A 20,334-nucleotide genomic window follows, 5' to 3' on the forward strand; every position below is an offset into this window, starting at 1 on the left:
GGAGAAAAGCAAGCCATTTTGAAACTGAGAAAAGAGTGAAAATCAATCAGAGGCATTGCACAAACATTGGGCATAACCCATACAACAATTTGGAATGTCCTGATAAAGAAAGAAACCACTGGTGTACTGAGCAATAGACACCGAATGGGTTGGCCAAGGAAAACAACAACAGATGATGACAGAAACACTGTAAGAGCTGTGAAGAAAAACCCCAAAACAACAGTCAGTTACATCACCAACAACCTCCACAGGGCAGGGGTGAAGGTATCACAATCCACCATTCAAAGAAGACTGAGAGCAGAAATATAGAGGCCATACCACAAGATGCACACCCCTCATCGGCAGTACGAATCAGAAAGCCAGATTGGAATTCGCAAAGAAATACAGAGACGAGCCACAAAAGTTCTGTAACCAAGATTAACCTCTACCAAAGTGATGGAAAGGCCAAAGTGTGGAGAAAGAAAGGATCTGCTCATGATCCAAAACATACAAGCTCATCTGTGAAACATGGTGGAGGTAGTGTCATGGCTTGGGCTTGCACCGCTGCTTCTGGTACAGGCTCACTAATCTTTAATGATGATGGAACTCATGATGGTAGCAGCAGAATTAATTCAGCAGTTTACAGGAACATTTTGTCTGCCAATTTACAGAGAAATGCATCCAAATTTATTGCGAGGAACTTCCTTATGCAGCAAGACAATGATCAGAAACACACTACCAAAAGAACAAAGGAAACAGTGACTGGCCATGTCAGCCATCGGACCTTAACTCAATTGAGCAGGATTTCACCTCCTGAAGGAGACTGAAAAGGGAACCCCCTCGAAACAAACAACAACTGTAAGAGGCTGCAGTAAAAACCTGAAAAAGCATCACGAATGAAGAAACCAACAATTTGGTGATGAGCTGCAGGCTTGATGTAGCTATTGCAAGCAAGGGATATGCAACCAAATATTAAACGTAAATTACTTTAATTTACTTCAAGGCTTATCTGTTCCTATACTTTTGCTCACCAAAAGAATTGGGTGGTCTGTTACAAAAGGTTTTATGTTTTGTGATGTTTAACACATCTAGAACATTCCACACTGTCCCTCAATGGTGGAATGAGCTTCCAAGCTCAATCTGGACCGCAGAATCTTTCACTATCTTCAAAAAACAGCTAAAGACCCACCTCTTCCACCTCTACCCCTAAAACGCCAACCCCACATTATCCTTTTTTAAAAAAAGGACTTTACTTTCTAGAACTCAATTAATGGATCTTGTACGGTAGCACTACTTGTATTGTTCTCTGCTTGATATATCGCTTTGCTTGTATTTCCTCATTTGTAAGTCGATTTGGATAAAAGCGTCTGCTAAATGAATAAATGTAAATGTAGGTGTAAATACCAGGAAATAAAAATCTAAAATCCTAAACTCTCATCTCATATCCATCTTTTGATCTGAAACCCAAATGTCTTTGGTGTACAGCACAAACAAATGAATTGGCCTTGACATTCCAATAGTTTCAGAGGGGACTGTATATTTGTTTACGTGTAGGCAATGTATAAATACATTAATGGATTCAAATACACATAGGCTGATTTGTACCACAATACTACTGAATTCTGTAATCTGTTTGGCTGGAAGGTGTTAATTCATTTCCTGTAACAGCAAAGCTCTGATAATAGTGTTGACTATAAAGCAAATCACACATTTTATGGTGACAGCTTATTGACAGGGACTTGTTCGGCAGTCCATATAATCTAATACTAATAATAAATGTATTATTATTTAACAAAGAAAAATGTCTCGATGTTGATATGGTGAAATTTTCTGTAATGAGATAGTTAACCTTTATCGAGAGAGTCTTGTGTGTCAGCACTGTGTAACAGGAAATACATTTTCCACCATGGGAGAGTCTTCAGGACTGGACTTGTTTGCGCTCGGATGATGGAACAGCTGTTACAGCTGTTATAGTGTATGTGATAACAGAAACTAATTTGTTCCTGTGGATATTCTACAACATTAAATGTAACCGTAAACTGATTTTTTTTTTAAAAAAGGATGCCTTTCTTTCTTTAATTAACTGATGTGGTATAAGAGGATTCTCACTCATTGGAAAATATTATAGGAAAGTAATCAACATCAGGGTGATTTCACCTTGTTAATAAACCAGACTACTGAGGAGACAGTTCAGTTTGACTCATTAACACTTTGGACACATGGGTTGTTTTGAGAAGTTGAGATTGAATCGTCTTCTTCTGTTCTGATTAAAACAAGCTGTATTACAGTGTACAATATAGCATCCAACTGTCAATACAAGGCATTGGTATACATATCTATAGGGAAATGGTAGCTCAGTTGGAGAACTGATTAGAAGGTTGTGAGTTCAAATCCCAGCACCAACAATCTGCCACCCCCAACTGCTCAGTTATATAAATGAGATAAATGTAGGTCGCTCTGGATAAGGGCATCTGCCAAATGCTCTAAATGTAAATAGAGACATGCTGTAGAGTGATTTGGTCTTTTGAGAGAGTTATGAATGCAGGGTGGTTATAACTTGCATGAAACATTTTGGAAACAAAGTAAATAAAATACAGTTTGAGTTACCCCATTGTCCATACACTGTATATAGTAATGTGTATCAATATTAAAAGGAATTATTGTTATTAAAAGGAATAATGTTATACATTTTCTTATTTAGTGTAGAGAAGCAATTGCTCCTGTATATTGCTGAAATCCTCCCACTTTTCTCCCTGAATGTGTTTCTCTGTTCTTTTCTGCTAGTCTATTTGTCTGGATGTCATTCTCTCTCTCTCTCTCTCTCTCTCTCTCTCTCTCTCTCTCTCTCTCTCTCTCTCTCTCCTGGCTTATCTCTTTCTCTCTGGGCATCCCTTTGTTGCTTATGTATGTCTCTCTCCATTTCTGGCCAACACTCTAAGTTATATAAGAAGCTGAAATAAGGATTATGCGCTTGTGTGTCCACATAATTAGACTTGGTGTAATGCAGAATATCATCTTTTGCAATTTGAGGTCTAAATTACTGTTTAATCACTGCAACTAATGCTAGACATGTTATAAATAACACAACAGTAAGTAAGTAAGCATTTACTGCTCATAGTTAAGTCATAAGGAAGCTGGAAGATAAGTTACCAGTTAGTAAAGATGGTTGACCAGCTTGTCCTCCAGCTAGCTGGTCAGACTAAGATGGATTTTTCAACAGGGATGTAATGTATCATATGCTAAAGGGTCTTTTCACAAAGGCAGGGGACTGGAATTGCTGCCAATTTAACTGTCCCATTTTCTTGAAGTGTACTGTGCATATACAGTAGTTATATAATAAAATTCAATACACATTAGTGTTCCCTGTCAGACCACTAGGTGGTGCTATTTGTTTATTATTCATCATTCAGGAATTTTCCCATAAACAGCACATGGTTGCCCAAGGTTATATGTAGTGCCTTTACTATGTGGTGATTCAGTTAATACCTATGCTAATTATTGAGGATTAAACGTAAATTGAACTTCATTATAATAATCAATGCACTACCACGCAGTTCACATTTCACTGTCCTAATCTGATAATCAATGTGCCTTCGACATTTCTTTATTAAGCATCAACCTAGGTGATATATCACAGCAAGAGCTGGGCAAAGGGCAACGGTGAGTGAAATAGTAAATTAGGCTCATAATTAACTGCCCCCAGCAACCAATCAGGCTTCCTATAGAGATCAGAGCATCCAATCAGCCACCCTGATGGGATCCCTTTAACCAGTCATGCACCCTGCTGGGATCAGAGCTGTCTCTGAAGGTCCAAAGGGAACTTCAAGCACCAATGCAGTCTCTCCCTAATGCTCTCTCACTAACGGCATCCTAAGCCCTGCTAACACTGGCTGATTCCTCTACTGGAAAAGTATCAAAGGTAACACGTCCATGGTATTTCTAAAAAGTAAAATACTGTAGAAGTGAATATGCACCCTGCAATTTATGTAGTGTACACAGGCATTCTCTTCTAATGACTTTTATTCATTTGAATCAGAAAAGACAAACTGCAATCAATAACCTTCATTATGTTTATATATACAGTAAACAAGTCTGCATCACTTCCTTGAATTTTAACCTAAAGCATAACATTTCCCTCTAACAGTTTCACTGACTGACCAGACAGAGTAAAGTCTGAGGTATCAACGTCACTTTAAGTGCTTTATCTAGTCTAAGTCTAGCCTAGTCTGTCATTCTGTCTTACAATGTGAGCAGTACACAATGGATACAATGTTTGCCAGTATTTTTTGGCTGAGTTTCACTGTAATAACAAATCAAAGAGGCTATATGATGTCGAGATCTGTCTTTCACACTAAGGACAATTGAGGGACTCATACACAACTACTGTATTACAAAAGGTGCAAAAATTCACTGATGCTCAGAAGGCACCATGACACATTAAGAGCTACGGGGTGTAACTTTTGAACAGGATTATCTTTGTAAATGGTTATTATTGGGGCAGGAGTGGGCCACTGGGGCAGTGGTGGTTTAGTGGTTAAGGCTCTGAGTTACTGATTGGAAGGTTGAGGGTTCAAGCCCAGCATTGCTAAGCTGCCACTGTTGGGCCCTTAACCCTCTCTGCTCCAGGGGTGCTGTATCATGGCTGACCCTGTGCTCTGACCCCAGCTTCCTGACAAGCCTGGGTATGAGAAGAAAACAATTTCACTGTGCTCTCCTGTATATGTGACCAATGAAAAACACACACATACATTATTTTGTCTTCTGGGAACAATGTAAATATCTTATGTAGCTTTTAAAGAAAGATATTTTCAACAAAATAATAACAATGTATTGTTATTGTAAATTGCGGTATGTAAATTTATGAGCACAACTGTATACCTCCCAAACTTTGAACACATGTTGCACTATTAAGTCCAATACCAGCAGGAAATACACTAAACCTTTTCTAACTGGGATTATATAATAACTTTTACTTTCGGCTAACAAATCTGCAGTCTATTTATGTAGCATTTACACGGGAACTTACTTGTTATACTATTTTTTGCTATACTCATGTCTTATACTTATTATTAAATGATAGCTTGCAAATGTGTTTGTAGACAGAAAGACTGACTGACTGATTGATTCATTGGATGATTAAACCTCATAAGTTCTAGAAAGTCCCAAAAGTGTAAAACAAGCAGACCTGCTATCTTCGGTGTAAGCCGTATGCGGTATTTTCTGGAGTTGAGCAAGGCTGCAGTGTCTTTGCCTGTACCATTGCAGTGTGGGAGGTAGAAGTGTGTAGGTGGCTGGGGAAAACTGTTATTTACACCCTACTCTGCAGCACTGACAACATGATTTTTATTATACAAGGGTTAGTATGCTGTATCCGCTGGGATAGACTCTTTTCTCATAGGTTACTCAACGGCTGGAAATGCTACAAGGAATTCTTTTGTATTCTTTTTCAAAAGCGGAGGCCAAAAATGAACACACATAAACCTAAGTGATTATTTCACATTATAAATGGTATGGAAAAGCCTTTGAAGGCCAATGCTTGTTTTTCCCTATGGAATAAACCAGTGTTCAGCACTGACCAGCACTATAATCTGCTTCATAACTGTAATTTACTACTGAACGATACTATTATTTGCATGTATGTTATGTTTCACAGAATGAACACACTAGGAGAGAGAGAGAGAGAGAGAGAGAGAGAGAGAGAGAGAGAGAGTCAGATACAAATATTTGCATTTTTATATAATAAGTCTCAAAGTATACATATTAGCTTTTAATATCAATCCAATGAAAGCAACAGTGTATACATGTACAATTTATGCAAATAACTGAAGAGACAGTAAGTGATGTATTTACTGCTTTAGCATAATATGGTCCCCACCAGAACCATGACCATGGTCACTTTCTCATAGTCCAGGAAGTGTATTATGTTGGAACATAACGTAAACGATCTATATCACTCTAAACATGTACCTATATTGGTGTGTGCAGGAACACATAGTCACCATATTCTGCTGCAAATGCTTGCACAATCCAGTGGGAGGAAAATAGGTTGCCTGTCTTGGTGTGCCAGTTTGCAGAGTTTTGCTGCAGTGAGATAGAGGGACCTGCTTTGATCGTACAAAAGCTGACAGGAATGAAGATGGATGCTGACAATCTCCAACACACACACACATACAGAGAGAGAGAGAGAGAGAGAGAGAGAGAGAGTATCTCTCAAATAAACTGCATACACATGCATACACTTCTAAAATGCAGGAGATAAAATGCAAATAAGCTAGCTAAAAGAAGTTGGAAACACAGCAGGATAGTGTTCTTGGGGCATGTGAAATAAAAGAAGCAGTAGCATGGCAGTTTGGGGAGATGCAGCGTGTCAGTAGTGTATGTCAACATCATCAGTCCAAAAATACTTCAGACGTGCTAAAGAGCCTCTCTGTCTCATCATAAACAGATAAGAAAATATTCAGAGGTATCTTAGTGCTGTATCAGATACAGCATCTCATACCAACACAGACAGAAGGAAATACTTTAGACTGCAATATAAACTGCTGCAAAATACTGAGTAATTATATCAAGTATTTACCAACATATTTAAATTTACATTTAGTCATTATGGTGACGCTTTTATTCAGAGCAAGGAAGACATGCAAAGGAAGACCTTCACAAGTGAAAATATTTTGAATAGAATCAGATTGATCTAGTATGTCTTATTATACACTATACTGCAAAACGTTTGTGGACATCCACATTCAACCACAAGAGCAGTAGTGAGGTCAGGCACTAATCTTGGGCGAGGAGGCCTGGGGTGCAGTCGAGTTCTTCCACTCCAACCTTAGCAAACCATGTCTTCATGGAGCTCACATTATGCACAGGGGCATTGTCCTGCAGGAACAGGTTTGAGCCTTTTAGTTCTAATAAAGAGAACTTGCAATGCTACAGAATACAAATATATTCTAGACATCTGTATGCTTCTAATTTGGGGAAGATAAACATACTCTATGGGTGTGAAGGACAGGTGTCCACATATGTGTACAGTAAACCAAATATGATTATTAAACCGATTTTCCTTTTCTATTGGTAGATTTTCTAATTTATATATTTACAGTATTATATTTTTAACTTGCTAAGATATCATTTTTGCAGAGTTGGTAACAAAAGGGACAATTTTAGAGCTTTCTTTATAGAAAGATTTTGCTTTCTTTAGCTGGCCACCTCATATATAATGTAAACAGTTCATATCTATGTAATTATGGACTCTTAAAATAGTTTATAGTGCAAACATAACAATTCCTAATAATCTATTAATGTTGTTTGCCATCATTATGACTACTGGAAAGGCAAGACTTCTAAATAGCATGTCAGCTTTGAATAAAGGCTGGCATTGAGATAAACAGAGTTTTCATGGTCATGTTTATCATTTGTATGTCTTATTTATTACAGATTAAAGCGAATGCAAAACAATGAAATAGCTGTTGCTTAATTGGACTGGAATCTTTCAATGCAGTGTTCTACATTTAAATGAATTTAAAATGCTGTTTTTAAATGTTAAATTTTAGTAGAAAATTTGTCACCACAAATATATGAAAATCTCTATATTGTGAAAAACAATACATACAACTGACATAAATACATTCTACATGTAACACTGTTGTGAGTGTTATTCTCACTCAAACACCAGGGTGAACTCTGTTAATATGTGAAGCATGGCTGCTTTCAAAAGAACCATTAAAGTGATAAATGACAGAAGCGGCTATGACTGAAATCATTAACCTCATTAAGTCCTTCAGATTGGTTAGCTTGAGGAACTAAACCTGTCTAAGCTAAGATTATAACCTTCATGAAAACTTAAAGAGTATCTCCTGCTGGACCTTAATTGTTAACCTTCTGCATTGTGATATAGTCTTTAACCATTAAAAATGTTGAGGGGATTCTGTGTCAGATTCCTAAGTATGCCCCCCCCCCCCCCCATCCCTAGGTGGTTACCTAATGGTACGTGGTGAATCTGAATGCATTAACCCTGTCTGGTGTATGCTGCACCCCTCCCAGGGGTCTAATTGTCTGTTCCTTAACGAGCTGCTCCTTTTAAGTTAACGTGATAACAATCTCTAGCCCTGAGTTTAATTACGCGTGGAATAAGCAACCTTGAATGTTGCCTTAATGGGGGATTTTACTTCAATTTCTATTTGGGCATAATTGGTGCTTCCCTGCCTGGGGTGTGTGTGTGTGTGAGTGTGTGTGTTTGATTGCTAGCAGCTCTTTATTTGTGTGCAGTCTGAGCAAAGTAGTGTAAGAAAGGACCAGAAGGAGAATTTTACACTAAAAGACTGCAGAAAGAGTCTTTCTTTCAAATAGAAAATTGACTGTTCTTTTTGGTAGTGAGGAAGTTACCTAGTATTTTTGTTCTTATTTTTCACCTCTACCTCCTGTATTGTCTCGGTCTGCAAAAATGGAGTACATTGGTGTAATATTGCACTTGGTACATTAGAGAAAAGAGGTCTGTGGTTCTCTGGGGGTCATTGCTACACAGTGAAAGCTGCTTATTACAGATTAGGCTTCACTGGCCACAGTATAAATTCACGGACAGTGTTTTCCTCTTGATTTCAAAGTACTCCTAATAGCTCGTGGGTAAGTGGTAGCATTAGTGCCTTTTAAAGTTAATCAACATGAAGCCTTGACAGACAGTGTGTTTAGAAAAACACAGTTGCATTACTAGATAAGAGCTGAGACAAATAATGAATCCATTTTACAAATGTACAGGTTTGGTAAATGTTGTTTGTGTGGTCTTTGTCTGTGGTAGTTTTTGTGTCAGGTACACAAGAGTCCTCAAGGACATGTGTGTGCATGTGCATGTGTAAATCCTTAGAGTTTAATTATTGCGAGAGATGCAGGAACAAGGACAACAGACACACAAACACTCAGACTCAGAGACAGAGGTATACCTATAGATACATACAGGCATATGAACAAAACATCTAAGGTATTTAATATGTAAATATTTGTTTAAAACCGAATAGCTTGTAAATATGAAATTTGCTTTTAGTTATTTGATCACAAATAACTAATAACTAATGAGTTATTAGACACATTGATCCAGAGTGACGCACAAAAAGAACAAACAGCCAAAAGTTCAATGATATAATGTACTTGGATAATAAGTAATGATTCAATCAGTATTCTCTCAAAAGATTAAGGACTAAGGCTGGTTTGTACAAGTGCTATAGTGTCTAGTCTGTAACTAAAGTGGACAATAGCAAAATCTAAAGATCTAATTAATTTAGGGGGAGAGAACTTATCAGGTGCAAATATCCTGAATTCGGGTCAAACAAAAACCAACAATGTTTTCTGGAAGTTTCTTGTTAACATTGGGATTCTTTCAGGAGCCATTCATGTTTCAAAAGCCTTTGTAACAAGGATTCTGAAGGCACTTTCAAAGGTTCCACCAGTGAGACAATCTGAAGAATCTACAAGATATCTTCCAGGAACCTTTTGCTTTTACAGTGTGGCGTTACAGTAATCAAATCTGGGAACACCATACATGTGAACTTGAGCCATTTCTAGAAATCTGCAGGCTCGGGAGGTTGATAACATAATCAACATAGTTTAGCTCATTTAAATTTCCACTTAGACTCCTAGCTGTGTGTGTTTGTGGACTTTAAGGGTGTTGATGGTGATGGAAAGGTCCAGAATAAGGGAATTCTTTGCTGCGAGGTAGATCAGATTCATTAAGTCTGTGTGGGGACATAGGGTGCATGCTCTGGATTTACTAAACACCTCCTTCAACTCAACATAGCATTCAGGGATCATAGATTCTTGGGTGGTTTCATCCTACAGAAACAGAGTTCTCAAGCCGGTGAGGGGAGCAGGCTGTGATTTGTTATTCAGTCCATGATTCATGGGTTGTGACATTGGAGCCAGGGTAAAACAGAGCACAAAGGAGTTGTTAGGGGATTCCTTGGCCTCTTTGAAGTTTTTGGCCACTCCAGTGTTGGCTGAAAGAGAATAGGACATGTCTGAATGGTTGACCATGAAAAGTTTGGATGAAATAGACACTGTGATGAAGTGGGTTGCCTCTCCACAGAAGAAGCAGAAACCTTGCTCCAGATGACATTTTTTGACAGTTAATTTGGGGTGATTTGAGGCTTAATGAATCTCCTTCTTGATGATGGCAGGGACAGAATGAAGTCTCAGTTCTCCTTTCATCCAGGAGATTGTCTAGGCGAATGGCCAAACTGATGAGCGCATCTACTTACAACTTACTGTCGTAGCAAACCAACTCTGAAATCACATCCCTTTTTAGCCCCTGATGGAATGCAGTGATGAGTGTAGGCTTGTTGCATCTGCTTTCAGCAGCTAACTCAAAACTCTAGGGCATACTCAGATGTAGACCATGAACCTTGTTTCAGGGACATGAGATGCTCACCAGCTAATTTGTCATCGGCAGGATGATGGAACATGTTGTGAAACAGTTATATAACTGCACAGTGTCAGCCTTGTTCAACCAGACCTCATTGGCCCAATCAAGTGCCTTTCTAGTGAGCATTGAGATGAGCTGGGGTAATTTCTCTCTTTCAAACTTGATCTCTTGTGAAGTAGAAAACAGCGAGCAATGTAGTAGAAAACATTGGCACTTGAAAAGATCATCATACTTGCCAGTTAGGCAATGAGAAGCCTGTTATGTGACATGGGCACTGCCAGGACGTTACTGCAATTTGTCAGGTGTTGTAGCTAATTGGAGTTACAAATATATTCATAGAGACTCTTACCATGATCTCACAACAACAACAACAACAACAATAACAACAACCATAAACTCCTGGCATTTAACACTAATTAATTGTCAGCTAACAGATTGTCTATTAATGGTCTTTTTGAATTTTTTCATTTATTTCCATTTGACTAAAAATATCTATGTGTTTTTTTTTTCCCCCTTAGTAAATTGAATATTTATTAACGGAATCCAGAGTGTTACTGATTAGCTGCGCTAGAAGTTTCAATCTGTATGCCTTGATTAATTCATTGTTGTTCTCATTCAAATTGCCGTAACTGTATCGTATTTATTGCAAGGACAAATGTAGCCCAGCCACATGGTGGCACTGTGTCCTCAAGCAGAGGTTCTCAATCAGTGAGCTATGGAAGAGTGAAGGATGAACTGGCGGATGGGTAGGAAATCCCCTACTCTGCTAACATCCCTTTTCTAATGAGAAGAAAAGGAATTACAGACAGTCTCCCATTTCTCATTAGAAAGGCTCACTTCTCTTTTTCTATCTCAAACTGTCAAACTGTCTGCTGGTGAAATTTGTCTAAACAATTCAAAGCTCGAGAAAGTGGAATGACAAAAACAGCCAAGTCATAGCTGGAAGTACAGTATGTCCCTCAGTTGTCCAGAGGCAGCGCATCATACTATATTGTGTTTGTCAAATGCAAATGAAAGGCTGTAATCACTTTTATGTGGCCTGTGGGTCTGAGGATAAAAGCAGGGGTGACTCATTGGCTTGCATTTGTTAAGCACATCCAACAGTAAAACAATCATCCTCTCCCCCAGAGTGGGTCATGAAAACATGAAAGCTACAGTACTGGTGTGTGTGTGTGTGTGTGTGTGTTCAAAGTACCGAAAAGCAAAAAACAAGGGTCTACAAAATACAAACAAGTACAATTATTAGCATTGAACACAGCAGAGTGAGCACTAAAAAGGCTTAGTTAGTGAATCGTTACGGCTCTGCAGCTTTATGTTTGCAGTGAAATAGTGCCATGTTTGGGTACCACTGTCTTCCTTCTCATTCTCCTCAGCCTTACAGTTTAAGTTTGCCAGTGATGGGAGAGGACCCCTATTATGAGACCGTCACAATTTACTCTCATTGTCATCTTCGTGTCCTCCCCACCGTGACAGCAACTGCTGCAAACACTGATACTGCCACTCATTAGAAGGACTATATATTTATATTTCGTTACTTGAATTTTGTCCATGATCACAAGAGCATGTCGGGAAGTGCTTAATGTCATAAGTCTTTGTGTGGCACTGGGAACAAAAACAGTGCCATTAGCTTGCTATTGATAATTGCTACAAATGGCAGCACACAAGAGTCTCACTGAGTGAAAATGCATAGTGACAAGCCTGTATTGAGACATTTTCGGGGGCTGTGGCTTATGGAAAAAAGAGCACCTTGCACTCACCCAACCCACACATGCACTACTCCTACTACACCTACTCTGATGGTACCACACCATTTCTAATAATAACACGGACCCTGTTCAGAATAAACCCGAAACACATTATTGCTTGAAGAAGCACCATTTTAATAAGCAGTCTAATCAGTCAATGTTATTCACAGGGTTGTCCAACTTCAGGCTTGAAGGGCTGTAATTTCACTGCTCTAACACACATACTATCCTTGGTTGAATTTCCTAAACACAACACTGTACAAAATAATTGTTAATTGGTAGAATAATCTTCACATTGAACATTCTGTGCCAGTAGGATAGTCATAAATTCGTGAGAAGTCACCAACGTGTGCAGAAATCTGTCCCTTTGGGACTACTATTGGATATTGGTTAATTGGTGACCAATTCATTCATGTCATTATGCTGATTAATGTACCACTGCCACAGTTATTGGAACAAGATCCTATAATTAACCAATTAAGCAATCTGGATATAGAATTAATAGAAACTAATAGAAACTCACTTGTCAAAATGTAACTACTATAAGGTCCATATTTGTAAATTACCATGCACAGTAAAGGCTGCAACATTAACAAGCTTATTTTTTAATAATAATTAGCAAGCTAGACAGCTTGTTTGAAGAAATACCATTGCTACAATGTTCTAAAACCTCTGCTGTAATAATGTTTTGTTTTTATATTAGTAGAACGTTTATATAATGTTCCCAGATAACATGGTAGAAATTGTAGTGTTAATGATCCTACAACGAAAGTACTTGGAGCGATGTTGTAGGAATGTTTCTAAAACAATTTCTCAAATAATCCATAAACCGACAATTTTAGAAACGGACGTTTCTAGAACCCTAAGATTAAACATTAAAACATTCTGCTAAGCTAAAATTGTTAGCTGGTTTGTATCCAACTGATTGAATTTCTTAAGAAAATGATCAGCAGTGATGTTGATTCTGTACTTTGCCTGCAAAAAAAGTAAGCATGAGTTAATGATATCCATTTTACAGTGTATGTAAGCTTAGGGTGGTTAACTGATGATCATGTGAATGGTGTACAGGGGCGATATCTAACGAGTACTGCACCAGAGAGGTTGCCTGAAATCTAACTACATTTCCTGGCACAAAGGTGAGCCTTGATCTCAGACAGTAGTGCAGCCAGGGGCAAAATAGCGATCACAGGGCTGGCGGTTGCACTCTACATATCTTTGCTGTGTGTGCAACCCAGAGGCTACATAAAATACAGTTATTCTACATGTTGGCCTAGAGGGCATGGTACAGTTTGCGAGCTGAAGTGTCTATCTGAGCATGTGCTGTATGTAGTTGTCTGTTGCTGGGACCACGAGGAACACATCCTTCACGGTCACGCTAATGCGCCATTGTTGCACTAAGGTTCCCCTCCCATGCTCACTCCTTCACCCCCTCCCCAGGGTGAGCTGGGCCTCAGCACCATTTGTGAAGTGCCATTAAGGTTTGCTCTCCATGTGTGAAATTGTTTTGATGGACTGTGATGGGCTAAGTAGAGGAGAGGCGATGCTTGGCTGCCTCTGCATGGTCATCCTGTCCTGTTGGCCACTACTAAAAGCCCTATTCAAATTCAATGATTAAATGGTGTGCTTGATTAAACAATGGAAATAATTACATCTGAACACCAGGAAAGATGCTTTTGGCTCATCGCAGCTTTGGTTGTTAGCCACTTGATGACAAGGTGGAGGAGGATGTGTGGGTGTGGGTGTGTGTGAGTGCATACATGTGCATGCTAGTGTGGAAGGCACTGAGTGGTACATGAGTGGCTCTGTTCCCTTTCTGAATGAATCGCCATATCGAGCAATTGGGCAGCTGAATGACTTCAACTGGGATGTGGGATGATTTGGAAGTGTGAATAAACCCACAGCAGCTTGTCTTCATACCGTATGTCACTGGTTGCGTCCTGGATTACAGATGGTTAATTAAACCTCCTGCATTTTCAGATAACGTCTCCCAATGCTGAGTTTCTACGAATGTGTGCTAAGCTGTGCCAGCCTCATTATTAGCTCAATTCAGCTAAATGCCTGCATCAATAAGAAATGAGTTGTCTGTGGTCATGCAGGTCACATGACTGTGCCCCACCCTTTCTGCCAAAAGGCCCCAGCTAAGAGGAAAATGAAATATTCATCTCCCTCACATTCATAATTCAGCAGCAGGCAGGCAGCCATCATTTGTGCAGCCAGGCCAGGCAGATGACCCTCCGATTAGAGTGCCACAGTCCAATTCACACCACAGGAGGGATGGAGAAAGAAGGAGGCCATGCATTTCTGCTGGTTTTGAAGCGTGGCACACATGCTCTCTAACTCTTGTTCTGCTCTGGTGGGAGGAGTACAGTACAGTCTTGCTTTGGGGCTGAGAGTCGGGAGATTAAACACAGGGATGTTTCATCTAGAACAAAGATGTTGAAAATGGTTGAGTGGTCTGGTGGGAGGCAGGTGAATCACAAAATGAGCTTTCATGGTGTGCCTGAGTGGAACAATAAAAAGTGAGCAGAAGACTAAAAATGCCCTGTTTGATAAAGTGCTGATATAGTTAAAGTGCATGGTTAAATACAGATGACACATGTGCATGCCGTGTTGCCAGTTCCTTTGTGTCTATTTCACACAGAGAGAGCCTGTGTCTATCTGACTTGTTTTTGTGTCTGTATCTGGATCTCAAAGAACGCACATGTTTGTTTTGTGCATGCAGTGCAGAGTAATTAGCATCGTTGACATTGTTCTTGCCTGCCAGGCTAATCTGTGTATGAGGCGCTTATCAGCACTGGTGTTTACCAAGTGTGCCTGTTAGATCAGGTCTCCATTAGCCTGCTGCTAGGTCTCTGCTCTCCTCTATTGTCCATCCTGACGCCTGGCCACAAAACCAGGCCTCATGTCCTTATTGTTGAAGAACAACCAGCCAAGACAGCCATCAGCAGGCAGTGGGCAGATGGCCACATTCAGCAGTGCTAACAATACAAATAGCTCGACCCAGAGTGCACGGCTGGATCCCAGTGCTGACTGAACCTTGCACATCCACAATTCAGGGCTGATTTCCAGGGAGGAAGAACAAATAAATTGTGTCCGTTTTTCAAACCAGAGCATGTTAAGACTGATGATGGGTGACATAATTCTTCTTTTTTTTTTTTTTTTTTTTGTCAAAATCCATAGCTAATGGAAGAGTGAGAAATTAGAAATGTGAATACGGTGTTTTGAAAAAGGAAAGACAAGTTAATGGTTGCCAATTATGTGGAATCCTGGTGCGAAACATTCTTCACTGTGCATTAAAGTTATTTCCAAAGAAATAGCTCTGTCATTCAAATAGTGCACCAGAGTATTTGATTGTGACTAAACTTGCACATTCAGCCAAAGAGTACAAGCTGAACTTTCTTTAATAAAAAAAAAAAAATCTGTTTTTCACCAGTCAACTTGGTCATCGGATAATAAATCTTTCACCTGCATCAGTCTGCAGTTGATTCGTTCTACATTTGAATCTGCTCATGCAAATCTGGCTTATGAAATGAATCCCCAAGGCATAGATGGAAACATTTGCATTTGTATGAAGGCTATGTGTGTAGTCTGTGCTTGTGCTAAGGAATTTTTGAGTGTCATATAATGAGAAAAGAGTTCATTAAAAAATATAGTTTGAAATGTTATACTCACGCTATTGTGCCTGCCCTGAGGGCCTACATCACAGAGTGCAATGAGGTGTGCTAAAGTGCAGATTCAAACAGTATGCCTAATATCACTGCTTAAATCAAACATTATTCATGAATACATAAAAGAAGAGATAATCACATAAATTAAATCAATTTACACTGGCCTATAGACCTTTATATGGACTGCGTTTATAGCTGCCACTGCATTTTCACTGGTCTTCGGGACCTGCATTAATTGAATAATGGCCAGTGGCAGCTGGCGTGGCTGCCGAGAGCTGGTGTGGAATGCGGTTGTTGTGCTGCGCCTTGGTCAATCTGCTCGGATCAAAGTAGAGGGAGGAGGAGCTGAAAGGGCAAATGGAGGAATGTTTTCAAGGCCCCCGAAAAGCTCATATGAATTCAGGGCATGTCTCTCTCAGGGAACACTCTGTATTAGCAGGGGAATGTGTGGGAGTTGGGGGGAAATGTCTTTTCTCTCTAAATCTGCTCTAGTTAGAACATTGCAGGCTGTGTGTAAGACTGACACAGGACTGAAAAATGATGAGCTGCTGCTAATGGTGACCTAAAGAAGGGAGGATGGATAGATGGATGGTGGAGAGATGGGTTTGGGAGTGGAGGGGGGATGTGACATGAGGCAGCTGTTCTGTAAAGTCGAGGAAGACCAGACACTGCAGGGAGGAGGCCAGTGGGAGGGGAAGCACCTGCCTTTCTCTCTCTCTCTCTCTCTCTCTCTCTCTCTCTCTCTCTCTCTCACTCACTTTATTTCTCTCCATCTTTCCCTCTGCTTCCCTCATTCCTGCCAGATCAAATGAGCTCCATCTCTGTGTAGACAGCAGCAGGGAGGAGAGCTCCAATGCTTTTGAATGGGGATCGTATGTGGCATCCAAGATAAAACAATCCACCAGCACAAACTTGTTTTCTTTTCATTTTAATGTGTTTCTTAAAAATGGCAAGCGCCCAAGCTGTTCAGGTCCAGCCCTCCACCAAGGGAATGAGCTATGTCTAAAATTACATCAGAAATCCTCCTTTAAAAAGTTGGGAGAAATACAGTAATCCCCTCATGTGTATTGGTCCTTCTTTTTAACTAAGCATGTCCAAGTCAGGGTCATTATCCTTGGACCCTCAAACTAGAGGTTTTTAAAATGAGTTCTATTTAGAGGTTTGCTCTTAAAGCTGGCACAAGAATGAGACTTTGGTAATGCTGGTCATGGGGCTGCACGAAACCTACAGTATATAAACCTTTCATAACAGCTGAAATAAACCTACCAGTGTTAACACAAAACTGTGTTATGGCAACCAACAACGTAGGGGTGACCTAGATTAGAGCAACATGACAAATGATTTTGTAACTTAGTGCAGTTTTGTATGTGAGAGTTGCATAATGTCAATCTGGCACAGTAAGTAGCATTGATGCTGTTGATTCCTTCCACCTCCCAAAAACATGTCTGTAAGTGAATTGACTATTCTAAATAGCTTCTGTGTGCAAATGAGTGTGCATGGTGCCATGGGATGGACTGGCAGCCCAACTAGCGTTTATTCCCACCTCATGCCTAGTGTTACCAGTACCAGCATAGGCCCCAGGTCCACCATGACCATGGTCAGTTACTGAAGATGAATGAATGAATGTCATTGTGAAACATTGCTAAATGAATTGCACATTACACTGTCAATACAATGTCATGAAATTGTATGGCAAGTGCATCCATCCATTTTCCATACAGCTTATCCTACACAGGATCGCAGGGGAGCCTGGAACCCAGGGAACTCTGGGCATGAGGTCGGGGACACCCTGGACGGGGTGCCAACCCATTGCAGGGCACAATCACACACACATTCACACACTATGGACAATTTGGAGATGCCAATCAGCCTACAATGCATGTCTTTGGACTGGGGGAGGAAACCAGAGTACCTGGAGGAAATTCCCAAGCCAGTCACTAAGCCACCGTGATTGTTAATTCAGCCCAGAAAACGTCTTTTGTCAGCAGTGTCATTTGACTCAGGTGTTATATCAATTTGACAACAAGTCATCTTTGTGAGAGCTGATGCTTGTACGAATAAGCCTTTAAAATATTTATGTAATTTTATGGCAGGTTGTCATTAAGCCCTATGTAAGTGCTATGTAGCTCTATGAATACTGCAATCAAATACAGCATTACCAAGACATTGTTCATTATACCCTTCATGGTTATGTGATCTAATCAGAAATTCCTACCAATCTGAATGAGTGAGGGTGATGTAGTTGGAGGTACACTACATTACATTCACTACATTCACCTTCCAGTGTAAAGAAAATAGATTTTTTGCACGAACTGGCACAGTTTAGTGTTATATTTGTTTATATTTTCTGTGCATTCTGTAGTTTAATTGGAGGACAAAAGTAAATGTATGTGTAACTCACCTCTGTCATTTCTGGCTATAAATAAAACAGAAAATCAAGCGCATCCAAACAGAGTGTTCTGTTTGGTTTCCCTTTATCTTCCGATCCTCCTGACCACCAAACATCTTTTCTTTCAGCAGGGTTTGTGTGGAGGTGTAATTGCTGTGCGTTAATTCCCCCTCGGTGCACAAGAGAGCTTTGAGCTGCAGCATTAGTCCAGTAAACAGAAAACACTCTGCTGTAACACTGACTGCAGAAATCCCGGCCAGCCACTTCAAACACAACACACTTACTATGTTTTAAAGAGTTATTGCCTACAGCCTGTACAGGGATCCATTCATCATGGATAACTCTGTCTGCAGTTTTTCATAAAACAAGATTTAATTAGTGCACAAACTGATTTACTTTTATTTGCTTATGTGATTTATGTGAAGCTGTTCTATCAATGCCTGCGCAGTAACATGTTCTTAATAAGCTATCTCCACTTTCTTATCACTCCACATATCTATTAGCCAACAGATTTTGGAAAGAGACAGTGCTTTTCCATCATTAATCCCGTGTGAATGCTAACTGTACTGTAATCATAATTGCAGCTGCAGGATAAAAAAAGCCATTCCTTTTACATATTGCGAGTTTGAGCTCCCTGATCCTGGCAGGAACAATATGTGCAGAGCTGCAGAGGAATCTTCATTGCGTATTCAGGCTGAGAGTCAGAAAGCTAATCCACTCAGTCTCAACTGGGAAGCTCCGTCATTAGGATTATTTATAATCAGTAATATGGCTTTAGTGTTTATGAGCTCTGACCTGTAGATAGTAGATGAGACAGAGAGATAGATTGAGATTTAATTCTAAGTTGTATTAATGTATGTAGGCTAGCAGTAAGAGTAATAGCTGAACTGCTGAAGTGTGGGAAAGCTGGCACGTATTTATTTCCTCTAAATGCACCCATGCAACTGTGACTTCATTACATTCGTATACATGTATACCATTTCTGTGTCCCGTTGATAAGAAAAGAAAAAAAAAAACCCAAACAGATTCATCCACTTTTGCTGATATTTATGCATGATTTTCCCACCATGGTTTTTTCCCACACTGCCAAAAACTATAGTAACCAAGGTTACAGTATGTGGCTATTATGGTTATTATGTCTACTGTGGTAAAACCATTGTTAATATGATATAACTAAAAAAAAAAGTGAAAAAAGCACAACGTCTTTATGAGCTCTGCATCATCAATCAAGTATATCTTTACAGTGTTTATTTTTATTTTTGTTTTATTATTATTGGTGTTACAATTGACCATGCGATGTTACATGCTTTCCTAAACTTTAGATTGGACTGTTGCAACATGTCGCATGTCTGACTGTCTGGTCTCTAGATTTTAAAAGCTGGGTTATGTTATTAAGTTATGGGTATTTATTTGGGAGTTAGAAGCTGGCCCTCTCTGGTACTGGCATAGATATTGCAAGCTACATAAAGAAGGATCTTGCACTGCTCTCCACAAGCCAGTCAGTACAAAGTCCAAAACACCATTAAAGAACTGACATACCGTACATACATAAGCATCTGAGCAAATGAGCAAGTGGATCGCCTGCACCCCCTACTTTTATTAGAGGAGGAGCAAGCATATAGTTTTGTTCCCCCACTTTGAAAAGGATTCAGTGAAGATGCATCAGGTCTTGATTCTGTGCATTGTGTGAGCAAGGCAACTATGAGAAGTGGAACAACCCAAATGGTTGCGCTCCCAAGCACAACCAGATCAACAGGACCAATTACCTGTGCAACACACAAGAATGCGTAGTTCTTCACAATAAAGTCGTACTACCATGGACAACATTTTTAATTAATCATTTTTTGTGTGACCGTGCTTCCCGGAAGAGCGGTCTGCCTGTTCATCGCTGACCTGCTCGCTATTATTGCAGAGTAACTGTGCATCAGAGTCAACAAAAGAAGCTAAGCAGTAAACATTACTTTGCTAGCTAAAACACAAACTCTTGTTGTTGGGGTTAATAGTCTGTGATCTCTCAGTGCACTGCTTATGTATGGTAAATTCACTCATTTCTGCAGTGTTATATGCAGCTGTTATAGAAAATATCTATGAAGTGTCATCAATATGTATGACGAACATCTAGATTTATTACTTAAGCATAATCTA

Source organism: Ictalurus furcatus, chromosome 25, assembly GCF_023375685.1.
Source record: "Ictalurus furcatus strain D&B chromosome 25, Billie_1.0, whole genome shotgun sequence".
Classification (NCBI taxonomy): Eukaryota; Metazoa; Chordata; class Actinopteri; order Siluriformes; family Ictaluridae; genus Ictalurus; species Ictalurus furcatus.